Consider the following 27,239-nt stretch of genomic DNA (forward strand, 5'->3'; position numbering starts at 1 on the left):
CCAAAATCCAACTAGGCCTCTCCATCATGATATTGCCCAGTGCCCCACACCGACCTGACGCTTTTGCCGAGTTACTTGATGGCGTTCGCATGAAGGATTGGATTATGCCCTTTATTGATCATAATATTCTGGAGTGACAAGTAACCACAAAGGCCTGTTTAGGTTTGCTTGGATTTCATCCCAAAGTTATCTAAACCAAGGAATATCCTATATGGTTCCTAAGGAATATCAACTTATATATCCTAACACTTTTTTTTAGAAGGGGCGGCAAAAGCTTTGTATATTAGACGAAGAAAATAAAAATACAGTGTCGTAGCTAAGGTCTTGTTTGGAACGGGAGAATCGTTCCAAGTTACGTAGGATTAAGGACCAACACGTGTAGTGTGCCTGCCTTTAGTTAGTCGTCGAAAGATAGAAAACAAATCTGGATAAGGTCAATGTGATCTCACCAGTAGTAGGCCATGATATCATGCTTTTGCAGTATTCACTAATCACCATTAGCTTTGACCTTAGAGAACGCCTGCCAGGGCCCACTCCCCCACCCTTTACTCCCTTATTTAGACGACCATCTACCCATAGCGTAGCCTTTCATCACCCTTACAATCCATAGCAATGCGTGAACAATCCAGACCTCATTGTAATTGTAATCCCCACAATGCCTCGATTATTCCTCACCCTAATTGCCATCGCCGTTGCTGTTGTCAGCTCAGTGGATTCACATGCCACTGACCGCGCTGCTCTGCTCGCCTTCAAGTCCGGCGTCCGGGGCAACCTCTCCGACTGGGGCTCCCCTAAACTGTGCAACTGGACTGGTGTCACATGTGACTCGACAGAGCGTGTGGCACACCTTAACCTCAGCGGCATCATCTCCCCGGCGATCGGCAACCTCTCCGCTCTCAAGACGCTTGACCTCCGATTCAACCAGCTCTCCGGCATCATCCCGCCGGAGCTCGGCATGCTGTCCCAGCTCCTGGTACTGAGACTTGGCCACAACAGTCTCACCGGTAGCATCCCGGAGGCTGTCGTCTGCAACTGCACCTCCTTGACCTCCATTTCCTTGAACAGCAACTCCCTCACCGGTGAGATCCCTTTCTCTGCACGATGCCGGCTTCCGCGCCTGCAGCACCTCAGCCTCTACGCAAACAGGCTCGAAGGCAGCATCCCTTTGCCCATGTCCAACTTCACCAGCCTTAGTTGGGTGCTTCTGCAGTACAATTCCCTTGGCGGTGTGCTGCCATCCCAAATGTTCGACAAGATGCCGTTCCTCCAGTATCTCTACCAGTCCGGCAACAGCTTCTCAAGTGACAGCGGTAACACCAACCTTGAGCCTTTCCTTGCCTCTCTAGTGAACTGCACCGGATTGCAGGAAGCTTGGAGTGGAGTCGAACGGCCTCGGAGGCGAGATCCCGGCGATCATCGGCAACCTGTCGTCAGCCAATCTCTCCAAGCTCTACCTGGAAGACAACGAGATCACGGGTGCAATTCCATACACCATCGGAAACCTCCACTCGCTGACAGATTTAGAGCTACAATATGACATGTTGGAGGGGCCAATCCCCACTGAGGTGTTCCATCCACGTCAGCTTACACAGATAATCCTCTCAAATAACCAGATCAATGGTGAAATACCCAAATCCATCGGCTTAGCTCGACAACTAGTTACCATCGACATATCGAATAATAGTCTTCGAGGCGAAATACCAGAGACCTTATCGAACCTCACTATGTTGGAGAACCTTCTTCTTGACAATAACCAGCTCTCAGGTGCCATACCACCTGGTCTTAGCTGCCAACTGATCCTGGACCTTTCTCACAACAAACTTACAGGCCAGATTCCTACTGGCGTACCTAGGCTTATTAGTAGCTTCCAGATGTACCTTAACCTCTCTAACAATCTCCTAGAGGGCCCCCTAACATTGGAATTTGGCAATATGGAGATGATCCAAGCTCTTGACTTGTCGGGAAACAAACTCTCTGGGGGCCTTCCATCTTCCATAGGCGCTTTGAAAAAACTCCATTTCCTTGATGTTTCTTTCAACAGCCTTACCGGCATGATTCCTCAGTCTCTGCAAGGGTCGCCGCTCCAGTTTGCCAACTTCTCACACAACAACTTCACCGGCGAGGTGTGCAGTGGAGGGTCATTTGCAAACCTCACCGACGACTCATTTCTCGGCAATCCTGGCCTATGCGGGTTTATCCCCGGCATGGCATCATGCATTAGCGGAAAACATGGCCACTTCCTGTACGTAGCCATCGGTGTCGTCGTCACCATTGCTGTCGGGTTGCTGGCTATGGTGTGCGTTGTTCTTGATGACTACCTGATGAGGGGTCGTTTGAGGTTGACAGCCCCACCTAGTCAACTATCACGTTTCCCGAAGTACTTCTAGGCATAGATCAGTGGATAATCACTACTGGAGGCGCATCTGGCCCTCGGCAAAGGACTAGAAACCCTCGGCAAAGGCTTTGCCGAGGGCTGCCCTCGGCAAAGACCCCTCGGGGAATTTTTAGACGGCGAATGGGTCTTTGCCGAGGGCCCTTTATCGGGCACTCGGCAAAGAAAAGACGCCGTCAGATGCCGGCACTGTTGGCGGTTTCTTTGCCGTTTTTTTTAATTTCTTTGCCGAGGGCCGACCCTCGGCAAATAAAAGTTTTTAATTTTTTTTAAATCTTTGCCGAGTGCCTCCTCTATGGCCCTCGGCAAAGAAATTTTCAGGATTTTTTAAAAATTCTTTGCCGAGGGCCGGCCCTCGGCAAAGAAATGGTTTTTTTGAATTTTTTTAACCCTTTGCCGAGGGCCTACTCCCTGGCCCTCGGCAAAGAAATTGGCAGGATTTTTTAAAAATTCTTTGCCGAGGGCCGGCCCTCGGCAAAGAAATGATTTTTTTGAATTTTTTTAACCCTTTGCCGAGGGCCTACTCCCTGGCCCTCGGCAAAGAAATTGGCAGGATTTTTTCCAAAAAATCTTTGCCGAGGGCTATTGCTTGGGCCCTCGGCAAAGGACACTTCTTTGCCGAGGGCCTTGGTCATTGCCCTCGGCAAAGAGGCAGAAATTTAATTTTTTTTTGTTTTTTGCATTCCATCGACACAAGCATTTCGTATATATATCACACAGAACCCATTTTCTCACAATATATCACAACCATAATTGTGAACCACAAATCACAATATATTACAACGACAAGTCACATGTTCATCATCATTCACATGTTTATTACGACAAGTTAATAAAATCCAAGCACAAGTCACAACCATAAATCACAAATCACGCTAAAGTCCAACCACATCACCTAGCACGAGTCCTCATCAAGCTAGCCTATGAGACGATGGTGAAGGAAAAGCAGGATCACCCGGTGACGCACTAGCGGGTTGATTGGAACCCGCGGACTGAAGCTGCACAAAGGAGCAGAGATTGCATGTGTGAGCAATCCGGGAAAACAGTTTTGAAACTTAGAGATTGCATCTAGTATTGTAGGAATACAAAAAGATTAGACTCAATTGAAAATTTCGGTAGCACCTCCCCTGCACGGGGAGGTTTCCAAAACCTGCAAGAAACGACGGCACGAAGGCCGACATCCACAACGGCACGAACGCCGACATCCACAACGGCACGAAGGCCGACATCCACAACGGCACGAAGGCCGACATACATGCAAAGCACAAGCGAAAAGTGAACTTTCATACTTACAGGAGTAGCTGCAGGAGTAGGAGGTGGAGGAGCTGAAAACTGCACAGGTACACCCGATGCTTGCCCAAGACTTTGCATGATCACCATCATCTCCGCCATCTGCTTCTGCGCGGCCTCGAACGCGACCTTCTAGGCCTGCAGCTGTGCGGTCAGCTCCGCGTTCTGCTCTTGACTTTGCCTTTTTGTTTCTTGCAGCTCGGCCTGCAATATTTCACTCCAATATATCAGTAATGCAAATCTAATTTAGGTGTTTAAATATGTACGTACGATGAGTAAAACAGGAATTACCTGGAGTGCTTGGACCTGCTGCAGTGCTGGAGACGGCCGTGGACGTATGGGCTGGCTGGAGCTCGTGCTCCGTGCTCGGATAGCGTCGAGGGAGGGAACAGTGGTGGAGTCGATGGCGCCGTCTGCAATCCACAGCCGCCCGTGCTTCTTGCCTCCTCCGAGCCTCATGATCGTCTCTGCATCAATGGGCTCAGTGCGCACATTGTAATCTTCCCCATAGATCCCCCTTACCGTTGACGTGTACTCTTGGACTTTAGTGTACACGTTCGGGTCGGAGTACACCTGGAGCGGGGCAGCCGGGTCGAAGGAGACAGAGGACGACGCCCTGCCCATGTGAGACATAGCCCACGCAGAGAACTCCGAGATCTCCTCGCCCGGGTGCGCAGCCTCCTGCGAGAAAGACGGGAAGATGGTGAGAAATCAAATAGAATTGAGCGTCAAAATAAATGAAAGAAATCACTTACGTATGCTTGTTTGTATCCGAGGAGGCTACGACTGCCTTGATGGTGAGTTGGACCTTGCCTCATCAGACGCTGTTCCCGCTGCCTCTCGTGCGTGTCAACAAAGTCCTGTGATAACCACTTGTCCACGATCATGGCCCAGCACTCAGGATACGATCGGCACCACCAGGGAATCACCTACAAGTCATCGAGTATTTGACATATAAGAAGAAATTGAACCTACTTAATATCAGAACGAATCATTATGAATGTTATTCGCCTACCTCAAGGTACTGGTCCCGGGTCAGCGTAATCCGTCTTGCTTGAGGCTTGGGGAGGAACTGCCTAAGTACCGACTTGTAGTAGTCTATGTGGGCCTGGACGCGCCCATGGTGGTGCATCTCGGTGACGTACTTCCTACAAGCTGCGGCAGCCGCCCGATCCGCCTGGACCTCAAGTCATTCTTCGGCCTTGAAATATTTCTGCATACAAAACCAATGTATCCATTCATTATTTCAATAAAAGATTTAACCAATGAATGCGATGTATTAAGCAATGTTGTGCGAGAGAGACTTACCCAAAACTCCGCCAATACTCGCTCCTGCTTGTTGCGGTAAGTGTCATCCGTGACCAGCGCGTACCTATCCCAGTTGGAGGCCGGCTCCCGCACCACCGGCTCTTCGGACAGTTGCACAATGCCGGGGTACCATTTCATGCACAAAACACCAAGGATGCTCGCGGGGGTGCGTGCTGGAGTACCCGACAAAACCAACCAGGCCCTGCACAAGTGATTAAGAAAATTTATCAGTTTCTTTTAAGATTTCCAACATATCTTATGAAGTAGTTGTGATAACATCCATAGTTACTTACCTCTTTGCCATAGGCCGTATCACTGAGCGGTTGTGAGGAAGCGGAACCGGAGGGAGGCTCGTGGGACCTCGCTCGTAGAGAGTCCAGGTAGCGGTACCCTCTCCCTCGCCCTCGAGCGCCTCGCCTCCCTCGCCCTCGCGCGCCTCGCCTCCCTCGCCCTCGAGCGCCTCGTCTCCCTCGCCCGTCTGCTGACCCCTCTCGTCCTCCGACGAGGACGAGGCCATGGCCGTCACGTGCTCCTCCTCTAGCACCTCATCACGTGTCGTGGGAGGAGACCGCTGCCTCCTGCGGCGGCTGCCCCTGGTCCTCCTCTCGTCACCTCCTGCGGACGCTACCCCGGACGACGACCCCTCACCTCGAAGGAGAGGGCGGTCTCTCCCGTAAACCAAGGGCGTGTCACGGCGTGGACGTCTGCTCGCCATCTTTATCCAATCACCTGCAATCACAAAGAATGAACAAGACTAATTAGTACATATATTAGAAATAGATTCAAAATATATAAACAAAACATAAATTAAAAACCCATAGTATTACATGTATTAGGAATAATCTTCATGATTGGGATCATAGGTCTCATCATCACTGTCAAAATTGTCCAAATGGGCAACACTATCCGAAGGTTCTATGTTGTCATCGTCGTCATTGCCTAGAAGTAATCGCTCAAGCATTGCTATGTCCTTGGCATTTACCACCACATCTCCATCGACGCAGTGGCGAGGCGACGCAGTGACGGCAGAACCGCGACGTTGACGAAGACGATCGGGGTCCTCCGGGTCCCCTCCGACGTACTCTTCTCCTGCATAAAAAGACAATAGGTTATTTTTTGTTCAAAATTTCGGCAGCACCTCCCCTGCACGGGGAGATTTCCAAAACCTACAAAAAAACGACACGATGGCCGACATTCACAACGGCACGAAGGCCGACAACCACAACGGCACGAAGGCCCTCATATCAACTTACGGCACAAAGGCCCACAAAACCAAAACGGCACGAAGGCCGACAACCACAACGGCACGAAGGCCCTCATAACAACTTATGGCACGAAGGCCCACACAACCACATACGGCACGAAGGCCGACAACGAGAGTTTTACCTAGGGTTTCGGTGGAGTCGGGCGTCGCGGTGCGGAGGTCACTTTCTTCTCCGGCGAGGTCGAGCGGCGTTGGAGTACTCCTCTCCCCCTCTTCCCTTCTCTCCTTTTCCCCTTCTTCTCCTTCTCTTCCCCTTCCTCCTTCTCCTCTTCTTCTCCTTTTCTTCCCCTTCCTCCTTCTCCTCTTCTCCTTCTCTTCTTCCTCCAACTTCACCCTCTGCCTCCTCCCCTCCAACAGCAGCCGACGACGGGGGCGGCCTGGGGGCTGGGGTCGGGGCGGGAAGGCCGGTGAGGGCGAGCCACCGGAGGGCCGGCCGGGGTGGTCGACCTCCCCTTGCTCGACGGAGACGGGGAACGGAGGCAGGGCGCGACCTCGGCCGCCACTGGGCGTGGTGGGGCGGCGGGCGCGCGGCGCGGTGGTGGAGGCGCGGGGCGACCCACGTGCACGCGCGGCGGTGGGGGCGCGCGGGGCTGCCGGGCTCGGGGCGGCCGGGCGCGCGGCGGCGGCCGCACGGCGACGGGGCTAGCGGCGGCGGTGGTGGAGGCGCGGGGCGCCCGGGTGCGCGGGGGCGGCCGGGCTCGGGGCAGCCAGCGCGCGCAGCACGGGCGCGCGGGCGGCGGTGGTGGACGCGCGAGGGCCGGCTGTGAGCGGGCGCGTGGGGAGGGAGACGGTCGACGTTTTTTTTAAATTTCCGATCGGGAATTTGGGCTGCGTCCCGATTTAGGGTTCGGTCCTTTGCCGAGGGCCCAGATGCACGGCCCTCGGCAAAGATTTTTTATTTTTTATTTTTAAAATTCTTTGCCGAGGGCCACGGGGAAGGCCCTCGGCAAAGAGCCCTCAGCAATTTTTTTTAGGGTTCGGTCCTTTGCCGAGGGCCCAGATCCACGGCCCTCGGCAAAGATTTTTTATTTTTTATTTTTAAAATTCTTTGCCGAGGGCCACAGGGTCAGGCCCTCGGCAATTTTTTTTTTGGTTTTTTTAGCCCAGTTTTTTTGTGGTGCTACAATACATTGTTTTGAACTCAATTTTAAAATTCAGGCCAATTTTGATTTTGTTTTGTATATTTCCTTAATTTATTTCGATTCTTTGATTTTTTTTGAATATGTCAAATTTGAACTGCAGGTGCATGGAATATTGCAATGTAGTGTTTCGAAAAATGTTATTCATGTTAATTGGTGCATGTTGAGTCCCTATCCACGAGCTCGCATCAAATTTTCACGCATCTTGTTCGTGTAACATGGCGACCGACTTGCCGGGAAAGTGTTTTAAAATTATATAAAATCCATACGAAGTCCGAAAATCACGAAACTTGGCGAGATGTCATGTTATCGCATGTGTAGGCTGTGGTAAAAAATTGAGAAGGCTTCGAGCGAGTTGCGACGTCGGATGCCTGAAACCCAGACATCAATTTTTTACCACAGCCTACACATGCGATAACATGACATCTCGCCAAGTTTCGTGATTTTCGGACTTCGTATGGATTTTATATAATTTTAAAACACTTTCCCGGCAAGTCGGTCGCCATGTTACACGAACAAGATGCGTGAAAATTTGATGCGAGCTCGTGGATAGGGACTCAACATGCACCAATTAACATGAATAACATTTTTCGAAACACTACATTGCAATATTCCATGCACCTGCAGTTCAAATTTGACATATTCAAAAAAATCAAAGAATCGAAATAAATTAAGGAAATATACAAAACAAAATCAAAATTGGCCTGAATTTTAAAATTGAGTTCAAAACAATGTATTGTAGCACCACAAAAAAACTGGGCTAAAAAAACCAAAAAAAAATTGCCGAGGGCCTGACCCTGTGGCCCTCGGCAAAGAATTTTAAAAATAAAAATAAAAAATCTTTGCCGAGGGCCCATCCTGGTCCTCGGCAAAGGTCTTCTTTGCCGAGGGCCTAGCCTCGGGCCCTCGGCAAATCCGATTTATAAAAAAAAATTTGGCCGAAAACTGGTTTTTAAAAAATCTTTGCCGTGGGCCTGGTCTGGGGCCCTCGGCAAAGACTTAAAAAAAATTTGCCGAACCTTTGCCGAGGGCCTAACGGGTGGCCCTCGGCAAAGTTTGATGGGAAATGGCCGCCGTGACCCAACGGGCCTACTTTGCCGAGGGCATCTTTGCCGAGGGCCGAGGCCCTCGGCAAAGATTTGATTTGCCGTGGGCCTGTCTTTGCCGAGGGCCGTACCCTCGGCAAAGGCCTCTTTGCCGAGGGCCGTTCTTTGCCGAGGGCTCCTATGTCTGGCCCTCGGCAAAGAGTCTCTTTGCCGAGTGCCCGATATTTGGCCCTCAGCAAAGCCTCAGGCCCTCGGCAAAGTACACGTTTCCAGTAGTAAATACTTAGTTTAGATAGAAGACTTAGGTCGCCAAGCGCAGTCGCGGCCATGGCGCCGCGACGACGTGGCCACCGGTGTCAAAGTAGGGGCAGCGATGTGGAGGTGTGGTCTAGTGGCGGCGGCGAAGGTGATGGCGCTTCCCGTCGCTTACAGCGCGCTTTTCTAGATCGGACTAGGGTTAGGACATGGTGGGGCACTGGCGGCTGCGGTGAACCTCGTGTCTTGCGCCCCGGCCCCCATCTTCCTCTTTATAGCGCTGCGCGACGGGGGGCCATCAACCAGGAGTACGGCTGGGCGCCCCCGATCAGGGCCCGGATCAAGGGCCCAATTGACCGTTGGGCCAACTGATGGAGATCAATCTAACATTCTTCCCATTGACCTCACCTTATGACTTAAACTTAACTTACTTTATTTTTTTCCCATTCCATCATAGATCAGTACATAGAGCGTGCTTCATCATCACGGTCAGTTGCCATTAGATTAAACAGCTACAATGCACCTCTCTATTTTGAAACAGATTCTCAACTATGCCCTTAGTATCTAGAAATCATAGGCTTTTCCGTAAACCCATGTCGACTGTGTGTTCTCTGAACGAACTGGGTGGTTAGCCTTTGGTAAGCAGATCCGCAAGTACTTGCTTGGTACTTATATGCTCAATGCTTTCAAAATGATTCTGAATTTTCTCCTTTACAACATATAACTTAATGTCAATGTGTTTGGCAGCACACTTGACCTGTTGTCTTATGAGTTAACTACTTTAAATGGTTATTGCTGTTGACTATCATTGTTAAATCCGGGTACATATTTCCTTAACCACTTTTGCCTGTTCCTGAGGCCTCATGACAAGCTATACTATGATATGCATAATTGATGACACCATAACTGTTTCATCGAAGCTTTTCCACAATAATACTCAAGCTGCGAGTGTTAGCAACTACTGTGGATTTCACTACACATCTCGCCAAAACTTAACATTTGTACCCACAACTATTTGAGAGTACTTGTTCTTTCTTACTCAGCATGAGGCCTATGATACTTTGCAAAAATTATAAAACATTCTTAACCCCATTCTAGTTATCTATATCTAGACTGGACTTCTGCCAAAATATCCTGGATACATAAGCTACGTCAGGGTAAGTTCTTACTTGTACATTCATTAAGCTTCTAACAGCTAAAGCATATGGAACCATGTTCATTTGATCGATCTCATATCGGTTCCTAGAACACTAAAAGTTCCCTAATCTATTACCCTTGACTATAAGAGCAGGCGTAGGTTTACTCGCATGCATACTTTATTTTTTTAGAATCTTTTCTAAGTATGCCTTTGCAATAGTCCTAATACCTATTTTCATCTATCTCGGTGAATTTCAACCAATGAGGCTTCACCAAGATTATTCACATTGAAACTTAGGGACAAAGACTTCTTCTCTAATGGCAGATTAACATTACTACTAGTGAGTAGGATGTTATCTATACACAGGATGTGGAAAAAGAATTTTCCATTCTTGAACTTCGCATAAACGCTATTGTCCTTCTTATTTTCTTTAAACCCAAACTTTCTTATCGTTTCATCAACTTCAAATACTACTGTCTAAAGACTTGTTTTAACCCATAAATGGATTTCTACAGCGGCATCACATACGTTCTTTTTCTTCCACGACAAAACCTTTGGATTGTGCCATGTAAACGTTTTCATACAAATCCCCGTTGAGGAATATCGTCTTTACATTCATCTGATGTAACTCTAAATCGTAATGTGCCAATAACACCATTATGATTCTAAAAGAATCCTTGCATGAGTCTAGAGAGAAAACTCTCATCGTAATCTATTCGTTCTCTTTGCGTAAAGCCTTTTACTATAAGTCATGCTTTATATCTTTCCACATTCTCTTTGGAGTCACATTTTGTCTTATAGACCCTTTCACAGCCTACTGTTTTGGCTCCATTAGGAATTTCTTCTAAGTCTCAAACATCATTGGTATTGATCGAATTCATTTTAACTTCCATAGCTTCTTGCCATTCAAACGAGCTCATGACTTATTCAAATGAGGTGGGATCACCCTCCATTTGAATTTATTCACTAACATAGACTTCATAGTCATCAGAAAAAACTGGTTTACTAATTCTTTGAGACCTTCTAGGGCCTCAGCGACTGGCACTTTCATGTGGGGTTGTTGTTGCTCTTCATTGCCAAGAGGCAATTGATTCTATAGGCTCCTGTATCAAAATATCCTTGTTTATATTATTCATCTTCTTCGAAGAGCCAACAACAGGTGTTGTATAAGTCATACAACATCAACAGGTATCGAGAAATTCGTTGTCTTGAATCACTGAAGTGGGCATGCAGTCTTGCTTCTCTTCAAGCCATATGTCTCTACATACCGTGCAGCTCCCCCAGGTCGTCCCATCTTTTATAAAGATAATGTATCTTTCAATTTCTTATTTGGGTTCAATCTTTTAAAACCTTATATGGCGTTTTAAGCACCGCTTTAATATCTTTGATGGTGACTACGCTATCTTCCTCTCGGAACATTAAAAAATCCAGGAATTTAGTTGTTTCTCTGCTTAGGGGTATCATTGTTATAACCGACGGTCACATTTATCAAAATCTTTATCTCACTCAGTTTCTTACAAAATCTGTATCTCACTCTTAATGAAGAGTACACATTCATCAGCATCTTTATCTCACTCTTAATGAAGAGTAGTTTCTTTTGATCTTAATTCTTACTCTTAATTTATCTCACAATTCCCCCCTCGAAATATGGCATGAACTATACTGCCATAATTTCGAGAACTATTCAGAAAACTATGAACGAGGAGACACTTATGACTTACTTCATTCACATGACTATGTCATGCAAATAAAATTATTTCTTGATCCGTATAGTAGTACACTTTCCTCATTCCACTTCAAGAACTCGACAAGGTCTTTTATTAATTGTACTTTTGTAAGTCACGCTTGTTCTTTTTCTTGTCCTTTGATTAGTATTGATCATGACGGTGCATTTTTATTGTGCCATGGTCACTACTAGGAAGCATAAGAGCTACCCAAACTTCTCTCGCTTGCGGGATACAAAACATATGAGTCATCACAAAACATCTCCCGCCATACAGGATTGACTAGCATAAGTACTATGCCAAACTTCTCCCCATGCGGGATACATCTATATACAATTTGTTGTAACGAAAACTTATTCATTACGACTAAAACATTCAGATTTTTTTTAATTTTTAACACTTTTTGTAAACTAATTTCAAATCTAACACTGTTTTTTTTCAAAACTAACACTTTTGGCCGCGCCTATTGCCATGACGTGATGAAACGCCTGTGCCGCGCCATGCATGGTGGCGCGGTAGGAGGATGACATGGCGACGACCGGGGCTGCTGACCGGTGACGTGGCAGGGTCTGCCACGTCACCGATCTTGGTGCGGCACTAACGCGCCATAGCCCACAGCGCGGCAGGCCTAGGTAAATATTGCCCGCGAGCCGCCGCCCTCCCTCTGTCTGCCTGCCCATCGCCGCCCCTGCTCGCCCGCCCTCCCGCACGCCGCGTAGCGCCCGCACGCCCGCCACCGCGTAGCGCCCCGCCGGCAGCGCCCGCCGCCCCGACGGTCGCCCGCCCTCACCGGTGAAAGCTCTAGTTTGGTTTTGGTGAATTGGTGAAACCCTAAGTGTTAACCTAGTTTATCAAAGTGATTATGAGATACGTGGCACTACTCCAAGTGATGCAGCAATTATGAAGATCATGATGATGGTGATGCCATGGTGATGATCAAGCGCTTGGACTTGAAAAGAAGAAATAGAAAAACAAAAGGCTCAAGGCAAAGGTATAAATGGTAGGAGCTATTTTGTTTTGGTGATCAAGACACTTTGAGAGTGTGATCACATTTAGGTTCGATAGCCGTACTATTAAGAGGGGGTAAAACTTGTATCGAAATGTGGTTATCAAAGTGTCACTAGATGCTCTAACTCATTACATATGCATTTAGGATCTAGTGGAGTGCTAACACCCTTGAAAATGTTTGTGAAAATATACTAACACATGTGCACAAGGTGATACACTTGGTGGTTGGCACATTTGAGCAAGGGTTAGAAACTTCACCGACGGAGTGTTCGGTGGTTGGCACACTTGCGGACAGTCCGACGGTGCCACTGGTGCCCTATATAGAAAAGACGGAAGTCACTGTAAGTGACCGGACGCTGGTCTCGGAAGGACCGACGCGTCTAGTCAGTAGAAGCAGCGAAGACGCTAGCGTCGGTCTCTGACCGGACGCTGGGTCACTTAGTGACCGGACGCTGGAGGGCTATGTCCGGTCCCACTGACATGGCAGTCCACAGAGAAGACGCCGAGTGACTGGACGCTAGGTGAGTCTGGTCGAGCATGACCGGACGCGTCCGGTCGTGATTTCTCGTTTCTGGATGCTTACTGGAAACGACCGGACGCTGAGGTCCAGCATCTGGTCACTTCGCAGCAGCGCGTCCGGTCATCACTTAAACGTTGAGATTGGGCGATCAACATTTGAAGAGAGGGGACACGTGGCACACATCGCGTGACCGAACGCTAAGGTCTAGCGTCCGGTCGATATGACCAGAGCGTCCGGTCACCCCATGTTGTGCCCAGTGAAGGGGTACAACGGCTCTATTTGTGGGGGTTGTCTATTTAAGCCCCATGGCCGGCTCAAGCTCACTCTCTTGGCCATCTGCATTGACATAGCAACCTTATGAGCTTAGCCAAAGCCCTCCTACTCATCTCCATCATTGATTCATCATCTTTGTGAGATTGGGAGAGAATCCAAGTGCATTGCTTGAGTGTTTGCATTTAGAGGCACTTGGTGTTCGTGTTTCGTTGCGGGATTTACTTGTTACTCTTGGTGGTTGCCGCCACCTAGACGGCTTGGAGCAGCTAGGATCGTCGAGCGGAGGGTGGTGATTGTCTCCGGCTCTGATCATGGTGATTGTGAGGGGTTCTTGACCTTTCCCTATTAGAGAGTCAAAAGGTACTCTAGTGGATTGCTTGTGGCTTGTGTGATCCTCATCTTGTGTTGGTTGTGCGGCACCCTATTGAGGGTTTGCCGTGTGATGCCAATTAGCGCGTGAACCTCCAAGTGAGTGAATCGCCACAACGAGAAGTAGCTTGCCGGCAAGCAAGTGGACCTCGGTAAAAAATCATTATGTTCATCATTTGATTCCGAGGTGATTGGTCTTCATCTATATTGATTCTTGTGATTGATTGGTTCACTCCTCGACACGACGGTATAACTATCTTGCTCTCTCTCTTTACATTACCGCAAACTAGTTATCAAGCTCTTTAGTGTACCTAATTGTGAGATCTTGTTAGTTTGGTTAGTGTGACTCTTTAGTTAGTCTTTAAGAGCACACTAACTTAGTGTAGTGCCACAGCTATTGTGTGGTTAGAGACAATATAAACTAAAATTGTGGTAGGTGGCTTGCATTTTTAGTAGGCTAGCGCAACAGTTGCTTCGCCTCATAATTGTCTAACCGGTTTGTTAAGTGTTGTTGTAGAAATTTTTATTAGGCTATTCACTTCCCTCTAGCCATTAGGACCTTTCAGCTAGCCGTGCCCGCACGCCCCCGCCGCGCCCACCCACTCCTGCCTCACAGCGCCCGCGCCGGCCGCACCACGAACGCCGGCGCGTCACGGTCGCAATAGCCCGCCCATATCAAGGTAAGGTAGCTCCCTCTCTCGATTTCATGTTATTATGATTGTTGTTTTAGTTAGGGTTAGTGATTTAGGATAGTTAGGTTAGTGAATTTGTTTATTTAGGTAGGTAGTTTTTAGGGTTTAGGTTGTGTGTTGTAGTATAGTTAAGGTTTGGTTAGGTAGTTTGGGTTTAGGTTACTGTTAGTTAGGATTTTGGATTTAGGGATTGATTAGGTATTTATTATTTAGTTAGTTTATAGTAGTAAAGGTTGTCATTATAGATACTAGTTTTCAAGTATCGGTACTTAGTAGTGCGTGATACGGCGATTTGGATGACTTGATGAAGTTTTGTCAAATGCTTATTTTTCTAGTGAAGTTGTTTAATATGTCTGTTAATGTTACTTTGAATATATACATGTGCTTTCATATTGTGTTTGTATTGCATAACAAGTAGTTCAAATTTTGCAATGCTACATAATGTTAATTTGAATATTGTTAATTTGAATACTCTAACCCTTTGTTTATCAATTTGTAATAGGATGACCCCTCCCACGCAGCACCCGTTGTTTCTCCTTAAGGTGGAATACGACGACCAGCATCGAGCACACATCTTAAGTGACACCGATGCAGAGGTGGCCTTGCCTCCTTTGAGGCTCCGCACGCACACCAGGGCGCACTAGTGGGACGAGCGTTACGCCGTACATACGGCGTGCCAGCTTTCTCGAGCTTGTCCGTGTTATCAACTATGGCCTTTTGTCCCTTGACCCAACACTACTTATTGCAGCTGTAGACAGGTGCAAGTGCCTTCTTTGTACGTAAATATTTTTATAACAAATTTGAGGCAACTAACAATTGTTCTATTCTTATAACAGGTGGAGGCTTGAGACCCACATGTTCCACCTACCTTGCGGCGAGATGACCTTGACCATGCAGGACGTGAAGGCTATCTTTGGACTTCGGTTGGGGGGACTTCCAGTGACAGGTATAGTTGACAACGATCACTAGAGGGAGCTGGTGGCTCAGTTCACTAGCTTTCTTTCACCGGACAACGAGGTTTCCAAGAAAAATAAGTGAGCAATTCAAGTCTATTTAATACTTGCATTGCTTTCCTGTAGCCATCGGGTCTTATTTTCTTTGGTGAATTTTAGAAAAAAGTTCCGATGTTTCGTCGTCCTGGATCACAGAGCGCTTTGATTACTTGGACCCACAGGCTGATGAGGCTGTGATCGATAGATTCGCTAGAGTGTGGCTCTAGCACTTCCTTGGTGCTTTCCTATTCCTAGACGTCTCGGGCAACACCATCAGCTGGATCTTTCTTGACATACTACACCAGCCATGGGAGAACATAGCAGCGTACAACTGGGGCAGCGCAATCCTAGCATGGACGTATCGACAGCTATGCGTTGTCTGCCGTCGCACCTCAGGGTATGCGAACCTTAGGGGTTGCTCCTACCTACTTCAGGTTTGGTGTTGGGAACGATGGCCTGTTGGGAGTCCCCTTAATACTGGTTTACCGGAAAGTACTTCAGTTCACTATATTCTTCGAGACAGTTACATATGATGAAATTAGTAATGGCTAATTCATTATCGTGTTCAATGCAGCAATAGAACGAGCAGGATACACTCCCTACAGCTCTGTATATCTGGACAGAAGCAGAGTTAGTTAGAGGGAATGCGAGGCGCAAGTACAGGGAGTACACGGACGGTCTCAACATCTTGGCACAGCACCAGGTTACGCTCTCTTTGCTATCATACATGTGTCTTATTCGATATACACTATATCACAACCTAACTCAATTACGAAATGTTTAGGTGCATTGGTGTCCTTGGGATGCTCCGGAGCTCAAGTACTATCTGAGTCCTGTCACTAGGGATAAGTCAGACGAGTATCGCTGCAACATCCCTCTTATTTTCTTCCACATGGTCAAGATTCACTTGCCCATCAGGGTCTACAGATAGTTTAGAAGAATGACAGACTACCCACCACCGTTTTACTCCACCAACCAAGAATTGCACGGGTGCGTTATCGATTAATAACAAAGCTACAATTCAGAGGTGTGTGTGGTACAACTAACATCGTTTTGTTGTAGCTATGACCGTAGGAAAAGGTACAAGACCAAGGATTGACGTGTGACACACAACACGTACATCCACTTGTGGCAGAATAGGGAACGGTAGCCGGTCCATGCGGGTCCCCACACGACCAGCACACCTTTGATGAGTACCTACGGTGGCTTCACAGGTCTACGAGGACACATACCAAGCCCCCGTACACTGAGAAGGCGATTAACGAGGACTCAGAGGAAGATGTGTACGACGTTGCCACTAGGGATGACACACAACTACAGAGAGCCCCGCTTCAAAGATACGTGGTAAGATACTCGAATGGTATAATTTGTTATCCATTTGGTATTAAGTATGTGTACTAAAACTGTCCAACCGTGTTTCTATACTCAGGCAACACAATTGTCAAGGATGTTGAACGAAGCAGCGTTTCAACTTTACGAGTCTACAGGGCAGGGGTCAGGCGTTCTCGAGGCTTTTGTTGAGGTAAATATAAACTTATCCATTCCAAAAATGTATCTTTAGTGTATATGCATTTGGAAAATACACTAACTTTAACATCAATTTATGCAGAAGGTGAAGCGAAGCTATAGGAAGGTAGCTCAGAAGCTGAGCTGCATGGACACTCCTTGGGTGGAACCGACAGTCCCGGCATGGTCGGGTGGCACGTCTTCTGGCTCTTTGAGGACACCAGCCGGCTCTTCTTAGCTGGTGATAGGTGCCACTTCCGCAGTGCGGACACTACCACATCATAGCGCTGGGAAGGACCCTGCAAATGAGGACGACGACAACAATCCTCCGGGCTTCCGTAGACAGCACCACCAATAGGACGATTGGCCGCAGGACAAGATCGGCATATGTCAGCTAGGTGGTGCCTCGCTTGGTACCCAAGAAGCCTCACAGGTAGTAACAAAGGTAGTTTCTTTAAATACGTAGGCTCCATGAACTAACGATCATAAAGATTATAAGTAATTGTGCATATCATATACTTGCGGGGTATGAGCCGTACGCACCGACAACACGACCACACCGACGTTGGCTACACTCCCAATGTGTTGCCAACAAATCCAAAGAGACAGAGGCGTCCGAGGGATCCTTACACTCCTAGGTTTTAGTTTGTTAGGTCAAACGAATATTGTCGTCCGAAACTTGCAGGCTTAGTTTATGTTATGTCGAACTTATGTCGAACAAATGAAAATGTTATGTGGCAGCTTGTCAACTTGCGCACGGACTTCATTTATTTGCTTCATATTCGTTTCAATATGTCGCGACAGCACTGTCGGTGAGATTAACTAGCAACTAGTTCAGAAACCGTCTGTCCCGACGTATCTCGCCGTCGGTGGCCGATGTCTTGACCCCGATCCTCCCGAGCTTGGTCATCGCCGCCACGAAATCGCTGAAGAAGGCACCCTGGTTGGACGCGCAGTAGTCGACCGTGCTGCGCAACCTCATGTCGGACTAGAGCACCTACTCGGAGCCCACCGGCGAGGGGTCGAGGAAGGCAAAGGCGTTGGGGTCGGAGCTGCAGGTACCGTTCAGCTGCGACGCGAAGACAGGGTCTATGGTCGCGTCGCTGCCGATCCTCACCGATAGTAGCCGATCTTCTGTCCGCGTCCAAGTCCAGCCGCGCCGTGGGCTATGGCGCGTCAGTGCCGTGCCAAGATCGGTGGCGCGTCAGACCCTGCCACGTCACCGGTTAGCAGCCTCGGTCGTCGCCATGTCATCCTCCTATCGCGCCACCATGCATGGCGCGGCACAGGCGTTTCATCACGTCATGGCAATAGACGCGATCAAAAGTGTTAGTTTTGAAGAAAAAAAAAACAGTGCTAAATTTGAAATTAGTTTACAAAAAGTGTTAAAAATAAAAAAATTCAACATTCATTTATACTTTATTTTCTAATTAAATTTTCCTGTTAGTTCTAATTTATTAAGAAAATTAGTAAACAGTCCTGAACTGACTTAACTTAAGCCTTTTCATTCACATACCCTAGCTTTGTAGCCCTCTTGACTTGTTGCCAAGTGATCTCGATGGTTAAAACATACGAGGTGCTACTATATTAATTCTACAGGGGAGAAAATAAAATTAATACATAAAACTCATAAATTAACTTAAATACATATAACTACTCTTCAAATTTAAATTCTCCTGTTGGTTCGAATTTAATTGAAAGATAATCAACATCATTGCAGCGGAAATATGAGATATATTCTATTAGTTCAGGAACATTTCTTTGGCTCTTATCTACTGTCTGAAAAATTGACCATGTTGGTGTAAAATTTATCAGAGATTTAAACTTCAACCTTAAACTCATTATAATATTGTTATCATCAACGTTGGTCAGAAAATAACAATACCATAATTTAACATAAACAAATCGGACTACTCTTCTAATTTAAAATTTTTTCGCTGGTTCCAATTTAATTAGAGGATAATCATAATCATAATCATAATTTACTAAAACTAACTGCCCTTCAAATTAAATTCTCCAGTTGGTTCAAATTTAATTAGAAGATTAATCAGCATTAAACTTTGCAGTAGAAACATGAAAATATAATTTATCTACTTTTTAGAAGTATTTTACTGTACTCATCTACTCTCTCAATAATTTATCACATTGGTTCAAAATTGAATAGAGATGAAAAACTAATTAAAATTCATCAAAATTTGCTTCTGAAAATAAATAAATAAATTTATAACCTTTACTGTGCATTCGGCCCGACCTAGCAGAACAGTACGCGGCCCAGTCTATGTCGCGTACGCCCGCGCGGCCCAGCGACGACCCAACACAGCGCGTGCGCCCACTCCCTCGCGCCCAGGCCGCAATCTAGGCTTGGGCCAGGAATTCGCTCGCCCACATGGGCTGTTTTCAGTCCAGCGATCACCGGTCGTTCATCTTGATCGAACGGTCGTCCGCGCGTGTAGCTCGAATAAAACACCGCCGCGGCCGTCTTCACCCAAACCCTAATTCTATTTCCCTCTTCCCTTTCTCTCTCTTCACCGCAGCACTGGTTTTCTTTCCCCTTTCTCACCCCAAAACATGTCCGGTGGCGCCGCCGTGGCGCCCTTCACCGGTGCACTCGTGCGACTGGAGCCACGCGCGGCGCCGTCGAGCGACACCGCGGTGGTGCTCTTTGTCCCCCACACGCGTTGCATTGGGGCTCGTCCTGAACCCCTACCTCGAAGTGCGGCGTTGCCGCGGGTCCCCTCACCGGAGCGCGCGCTCCCCAGTGGGTGAGCGCGCCGCCGTCGAGCGGTCCTGTGATGGTGCCCTCGGCCGGGGCTCGCGCGCACGGCGACGAGCGCGGCTCGGCTATCTCCCCGCGTGCCGGCGGGGCGACGGCGGGGCTTCTCCCCGCGTGACGACGGTGGTGACGACGGTGAGAAAAACCGAGTAGGTCCCTCCCCTCTCCGTCCATTCTTCTAAGGTTAGGGTTAGGGTTAGGGTTTCGGGTTAGGGTTTTGATCCGATTCGGAAAACAAATCCCCTCCTTCTACTTTCTTTTCACTTTTCTACCCTGATCTAGATCTACACACTAGAAAATCTGGTTCTGATACCATTGATAGAACTGAAAGTACTTCTAGGTATAGATTAGTGGGTAACACTTAGCTTAGATAGAAGACTTGGGTCGCCAAGCGCAGTCACGGCCATGGTGCCGCAGCGACGTGGCCACTGGTGTCGGAGTAGGGGCAGCGGCAGGGAGGCGCGGTCCAGTGGCGACGGCGAAGGCAATAGCGCTTCCCGTCGCTTACAGCGCACCCTTCTGGATCGGACTAGTGTTAGGACATGGTGGGGCGCTGGCGGCCACGGTGAACCTCGTGTCTGGCGCCCTGGCCCCCACTTTCCTCTTTATAGCGTTGCGCGATGAGGGCCCATCAGCCAGGAGTACGGCTGGGCGCCCTCGATCAGGGCGCAGATCAAGGGCCTAATTGGCCGTTGGGACAACTAGTGGAGATCAATCTAACAGATTAGTCAATGCCACCGGCGAAAAGGAGAGCGGTGAGCATCTAAGGATCTCATATTTGGAGCTTGTCGACGCGACTGATGGCTTTTCAGAGGTGAATTTGATCAGGAAAGGAGGGTACGGACATGTCTACAGTGTGTCCTCCACGGCGAGACAGTGATCGCCGTGAAGGTCCTGCACCAGGACCTGGCCAGCAGCGAGGTGGTTGCCGGCAGCTTCGAGAGGGAATGCCGGGTGCTCAGGAGCATCCGGCACCGGAACCTCATCCGTGTGATCACCGCGTGCAGCACGCCGGAGTTCAAGGCGGCCGTGCTCCCCTTCATGCCCAACGGCAGCCTCGAGAGCCTCATCCACGGGCCGCCTCGAGCTGCTGCCGGTGGCGGCAAGGCGGCGGCAGCAGGACCGCAGCGCCTGGACCTGGACCTGCTGCTCTGCGTGGCCAGCAACGTCGCCGAGGGCATGGCGTACCTGCACCACCACGCCCCTGTCAAGGTCGTGCACTGCGACCTCAAGCCCAGCAACGTCCTCCTCGACGGCGACATGACCGCAGTCGTCTCCGATTTTGGCATCTCGAAGCTGGTGATCGATGACCGACGGCGCGAGAGATCCAGAGGTGATGGGCGACGCATCGACGTCCGTGTGCAACTCCATCACTCGGCTGTTACAAGGCTCTGTTGGCTACATCGCGCCCGGTACGTACGTGAGCAACACATGCCGACATGCGATGTGCCCGGCCACTCTCTCTGGCTTAAATTTTTATGCATGCAGAGTATGGGTTGGGAGGCCGGCCATCGACGCAAGGCGACGTGTACAGCTTCGGGGTGATGCTGCTGGAGATGATCTCCGGGAAGAGGCCAACGGACGTGATCTCCGAGGAGGGGCACGGCCTCCACGACTGGGCCAAGAAACTCTTCCAGCACCAGCAGCACGACTTGGGCAGCGTCGTCGAGCGTTCGCTGCTGCAGTTTGGCTCGCCGCCGCGGGGCGAGGTGGAGGTCGTCGTCGTCTTGGAGCTGCTTGAGCTCGGTGTAGCGTGCTCGCAGCTCGCACCGTCGATGAGGCCCACCATGGACGACGTGGCGCACGAGATCGCTTACCTCAGGGACGGTACGTGGAGGAACCACGGGGTGACGGATCTGAAAACCAGTGACCAGAAGCAGCTGAACTCCAAAGCAAGATTTACAGTCTAAGTACGAATGCAGGATACACTACTTCAAGTATGTGGCGTATATGTTTATGCAATTAACTTTGAATTGTTGGGATTGGTATATTGCCATGTCTTTACTCACTACGTCCCCAAATAAATTAACTTCTAAAATTGTTTTAAGTCAAACTTTTTTATTATCAATCGTAATTTGTAATTTTGATTTAATTTTAATCTAATTTGTCATCTTTTTCCATACATGTTGCATATGTATTGAAACCTTTTCTTATTTTTCTCCATATCTTTCGATACATTTAGATCATCATTGCACAATGTACTATAGGCGGACGTGGTAGTCTTTAGCCTATTAAAGGTGAAAGAGATGATTTTTCATGGAAATCAAAATATTACTCTCTCCATTCCAAATTGTAAGTCAGTTCTGGCTTTTATACGTTTTGTCTAAATGCCAAAATTATGTATCTTTTTTTTTGCGAAAGATGTATCTTAAACAAACCAGAACGATTTACAATTTGGAATGGAGTATTTTTCTATAAAATTTAATTTAGAATGTAGGCATCTACTAATTATAATTTGCATGGACAGATGGACTATTATTAAGGTGTTTTGTTTCCTTAGAATCTATTTGAAAATAAAAATATTATTTTTCCATAGATTGTATTTATATTCTGCCTTTACCAATTGTGTTTAAGTGAACTCTTTATTTAAGTATTTTTCTTTCAACTCACTGGGAAAGAAAAATTGTTATCTTTCTCTCAATTTTTATTTTAAATTTACCATTTTAAATTGTATTTGCCATTGAACTCTTTGGTTTATCTAAACAATAGATTATGATAAAATCGAATTGTCAACGTTCTATTTTTCCCACAATTAATTTTGTAATTTCTAGACTCTCTTGGTAAATATATGGTTGCCCTTTTCAATATATTGTATTAAAATAATAGAAAATTTATAATCACTACGGTGTTAACCACATTTCTTTTTTATAATTGTACCTTGCTAGTATAGACTAATATGGTGTAAAATGACCAATATCATTTACGATTGATGTTTTAGAGCAAAATTGCCGCTTAAATATTTAAGTGGATTCAAAAACATTTTTTACCATTACTTCTTATGTTATATATTATTGTCGGCGTTTCGGACCGGGGGTCCTCAACCAACCGACTAGTGAATTTGTGCTGCGTGCTCCCGGACCGGATGGTGATGCAAAAAGACACAAGGTTTATACTGGTTCAGGCAATCGAGGCCCTACGTCCAGTCTGAGAGATCGATCTTGTATTCCTTGCACCGGAGTGCTTGTAGTAGGGGTTACAAGCTAGGTGAGAGAGGGAGCTAGCCCCAGGTCTCGGCGGGCGAGGTGCGGGCTGCTTGAGGCGTTGTTCTCAAGCAGCGTGGAAGCGTGTAGTTCTATTGGGGAGTTCGTCTTTCTATTCGTTGCTCTCCCCTAGAAATGGTACCGGCTACCTCCTTTTATAACTGCAAGGAGAAAGCCAGAAGTATATGAGAAGGCTACTATTTGCTGACGTATTCTGCTCCCCGGAGCAGCGCGGCGTCGTGGGAGTTCCCGTCGGTGTCTAGTCGGTATGGTCTCCAGGCCGGCGACATGCTGCGCTCCTGTACATTTGTTGACTTGGTGAAGTGCCAAGGCCTGGGGACTGCTGTGGTCGGTTGTGCCGAGACCTGCTGTGCTGAGGCCGAGACCCGCTGCGCTGAGGCCGAGACCCGCTGTGCCGAGGCCTGCTGTGCCGAGGCCTTTGTAGACGGCAATGCGGGGTCTTGGCGGCCATCGTCGTAGTTGATTTAGGCGGAACAGTGCGGAACGTGCGTCTACAGGATATGGTACCCTGTATTGTCAGCGAGGGATGGTAAAAAGGCGATTTGACCGTTGTCCCGTCGCTCCTGTCGCGGTGCACTGCCGATCGTGGCTTACGTAGTGGGTGCAGCTGGGCGCATTGATTGGATGCGACAGCCTGCTAGAGCGACTTTTGAGGCGGAGGCGACGAGGTTGCGGGACGAGCCCAGCCTCGGACGAGGCGGAGCATGGCCAGCTCGCCTGAGGCCCTACCGGGAGTCTCGGGCGAGGCGGAACTTGGTCAGTTTGCTGGTCCCGAGGTCACAGGAACCCAGTTCTGACTCCCCACGTCGTGTTCGTCCTTGGTGCAGGAGTTTAGGCAGCACAGTAGCCGGTAACCCCTGCACAGTCCCGTCATGGATGGCAGGGCGCTGACGTGCTGGTCTGTCACTTCGCCGTACTGTGCCGTCGTGTGGTTGTCGGAGTGGTTGAGCGCCTTGATTAGATGTGATGTCCAGCCGGGGTAGTCTAGTCAAAGCGGTGGTCGCGGGGCTGGTGGCGAGCCGGCCTCGCGCAAAATAGGAGAATCACAGACCTTGGCGAGGAGGCCTCGGGCGAATCGGACAATCGGTACTTCTTCTGAGGCCTCGGCGAGAGGGCCTCGAGCGAAGGGGCCTCGGCGAGGGGCCTCGGGCGAATCGGAGATTTTTGGCTGAGACCTCGTTTGTCTTATTGGTTCTTGTTTTTAGGGTCTAAGCAGTTTTTTGGTTCTTGCTTGGGGTACCCCTTCTCACGGTATCCGACAGTAGCCCCCGAGCCTTGGGGGGAGTGGAGGCACTCCCCCTGAGGTTCTGACGAGAATTGGCTCTTGATAGTTCCTGTCGGGATGGTGTTCCGTATTTAAGGTTTCGGTGGGTGCGCGCGAGCGCACCCGCCGGGTGTAGCCCCCGAGGCCCTGGAGGAGTGATTTCACTTCTTCAGGGGCTTTTTTCTCTTTCGAGTGAGGGGTTCACATTGTGTTTGCCGAGCCCGTGGATGCGAGTTCGGATCGCTGGGCCTCGACGATGCTGCGGGAAGAGCCCCTTAGCCTCTGCCTGGAGCAAGAGGTCCGTCAGGGGTTCCCCCAGCTTTTTGTACGACCCCCGCGCTTCCTTTTCGTTCGGAAGGAGGGGTGGAAGATGCCATGCTACCCTCGGTGGGCGCGAGCGATGGCATTTCCTGTGAGCTGTTATCGGGTAAGTCCGAGTGGAGGCCCGCACCCCGTTCACTGGGGGTCGGCTAGCGGTCCGGAGATGCGCTCCAAGAGTACCGGAGGGTTTCTCTAGTGGGTGCCGAGGCCGTTCGCTGGGCCTCGGTGGCTCGGTGCCTCCCTACGGTGGGATCCCATTCGGAGACCTCCCTGCCGGTCTCGGACGCGACACAGGGCCTCCCAAGCGTTTCGCTCGCTTGGGCCTCGGCCTCGTATAGGCTCGCTCGTAGTCGTCCCTGACTCTTTTGCCCTGGGGCAGCTGTCGAAACCCCTGGGGGCCCAGCCTTCGAACCCCTGGGCCATAACGGGCTTGGGTCGCTTGTCTTTATCTTGGGTGTAGGAAGAGCCCCCGAGCCATAATAAAATTATATGACTCTGTTCAGCTTACCCCATATTCGGCTTGTTCGGCTTCTTTTTTCAGCCGGTACAGTGTTTTTCTCTCACAACAATTCAGCCGGAACAGTATTTTCAGCCAGTTTCAGCCAAGTTTCAGACCAGCGAACAGAGCCTATATCTTTTTTTGCGAAAGATGTATCTTAAACAAACCAGAACGATTTACAATTTAGAATGGAGTATTTTTTCTATAAAATTTAATTTAGAATGTAGGCATCTATTAATTATAATTTGCATGGATTATTATTTAGGTGTTTTGTTTCCTTACGATCTATTTGGAGATAAAACTATTAATTTTTCATAGTTTTTATTTGTATTCTGCCTTTACAATTGTGTTTAAATGAGCTCTTTATTTAAGTATTTTTTCTTTCAACTCACTGGGAAAGAAAAATTGTTATTTTATCTCTCAAGTTTTATTTAAAATTTATGATTTTAAATTGTGTTTGCCATTGAACTCTTTGGTTTATCTAAACAGATAGATTATGATAAAACCTAATTGTCAATGTTCTTTTTTCCACAATTAATTTTGTAATTTCTAGACTCTCTTGGTAAATATATGGTTGCCCTTTTCAATATATTGTATTAAAATAATAGAAAATTTATAATCACTACGGTGTTAACCACATTTCTTTTTTATAATTGTACCTTGCTAGTATAGACTAATATGGTGTAAAATGACCAATATCATTTACGATTGATGTTTTAGAGCAAAATTGCCGCTTAAATATTTAAGTGGATTCAAAAACATTTTTTACCATTACTTCTTATGTTATATATTATTGTCGGCGTTTCGGACCGGGGGTCCTCAACCAACCGACTAGTGAATTTGTGCTGCGTGCTCCCGGACCGGATGGTGATGCAAAAAGACACAAGGTTTATACTGGTTCAGGCAATCGAGGCCCTACGTCCAGTCTGAGAGATCGATCTTGTATTCCTTGCACCGGAGTGCTTGTAGTAGGGGTTACAAGCTAGGTGAGAGAGGGAGCTAGCCCCAGGTCTCGGCGGGCGAGGTGCGGGCTGCTTGAGGCGTTGTTCTCAAGCAGCGTGGAAGCGTGTAGTTCTATTGGGGAGTTCGTCTTTCTATTCGTTGCTCTCCCCTAGAAATGGTACCGGCTACCTCCTTTTATAACTGCAAGGAGAAAGCCAGAAGTATATGAGAAGGCTACTATTTGCTGACGTATTCTGCTCCCCGGAGCAGCGCGGCGTCGTGGGAGTTCCCGTCGGTGTCTAGTCGGTATGGTCTCCAGGCCGGCGACATGCTGCGCTCCTGTACATTTGTTGACTTGGTGAAGTGCCAAGGCCTGGGGACTGCTGTGGTCGGTTGTGCCGAGACCTGCTGTGCTGAGGCCGAGACCCGCTGCGCTGAGGCCGAGACCCGCTGTGCCGAGGCCTGCTGTGCCGAGGCCTTTGTAGACGGCAATGCGGGGTCTTGGCGGCCATCGTCGTAGTTGATTTAGGCGGAACAGTGCGGAACGTGCGTCTACAGGATATGGTACCCTGTATTGTCAGCGAGGGATGGTAAAAAGGCGATTTGACCGTTGTCCCGTCGCTCCTGTCGCGGTGCACTGCCGATCGTGGCTTACGTAGTGGGTGCAGCTGGGCGCATTGATTGGATGCGACAGCCTGCTAGAGCGACTTTTGAGGCGGAGGCGACGAGGTTGCGGGACGAGCCCAGCCTCGGACGAGGCGGAGCATGGCCAGCTCGCCTGAGGCCCTACCGGGAGTCTCGGGCGAGGCGGAACTTGGTCAGTTTGCTGGTCCCGAGGTCACAGGAACCCAGTTCTGACTCCCCACGTCGTGTTCGTCCTTGGTGCAGGAGTTTAGGCAGCACAGTAGCCGGTAACCCCTGCACAGTCCCGTCATGGATGGCAGGGCGCTGACGTGCTGGTCTGTCACTTCGCCGTACTGTGCCGTCGTGTGGTTGTCGGAGTGGTTGAGCGCCTTGATTAGATGTGATGTCCAGCCGGGGTAGTCTAGTCAAAGCGGTGGTCGCGGGGCTGGTGGCGAGCCGGCCTCGCGCAAAATAGGAGAATCACAGACCTTGGCGAGGAGGCCTCGGGCGAATCGGACAATCGGTACTTCTTCTGAGGCCTCGGCGAGAGGGCCTCGAGCGAAGGGGCCTCGGCGAGGGGCCTCGGGCGAATCGGAGATTTTTGGCTGAGACCTCGTTTGTCTTATTGGTTCTTGTTTTTAGGGTCTAAGCAGTTTTTTGGTTCTTGCTTGGGGTACCC

At 48.6% G+C, this 27,239-nt stretch overlaps 1 pseudogene; it reads left to right on the forward strand.

Annotated features, from left to right (window-relative positions):
* The first annotated feature begins 655 nt into the window (after positions 1–655).
* LOC136529315 (putative leucine-rich repeat receptor-like serine/threonine-protein kinase At2g24130) lies at positions 656–21,781 on the forward strand (annotated as a pseudogene).
* Positions 21,782–27,239: the final 5,458 nt, after the last annotated feature.

Source organism: Miscanthus floridulus, chromosome 19 (assembly GCF_019320115.1).
Source record: "Miscanthus floridulus cultivar M001 chromosome 19, ASM1932011v1, whole genome shotgun sequence".
Lineage (NCBI taxonomy): Eukaryota > Viridiplantae > Streptophyta > Magnoliopsida > Poales > Poaceae > Miscanthus > Miscanthus floridulus.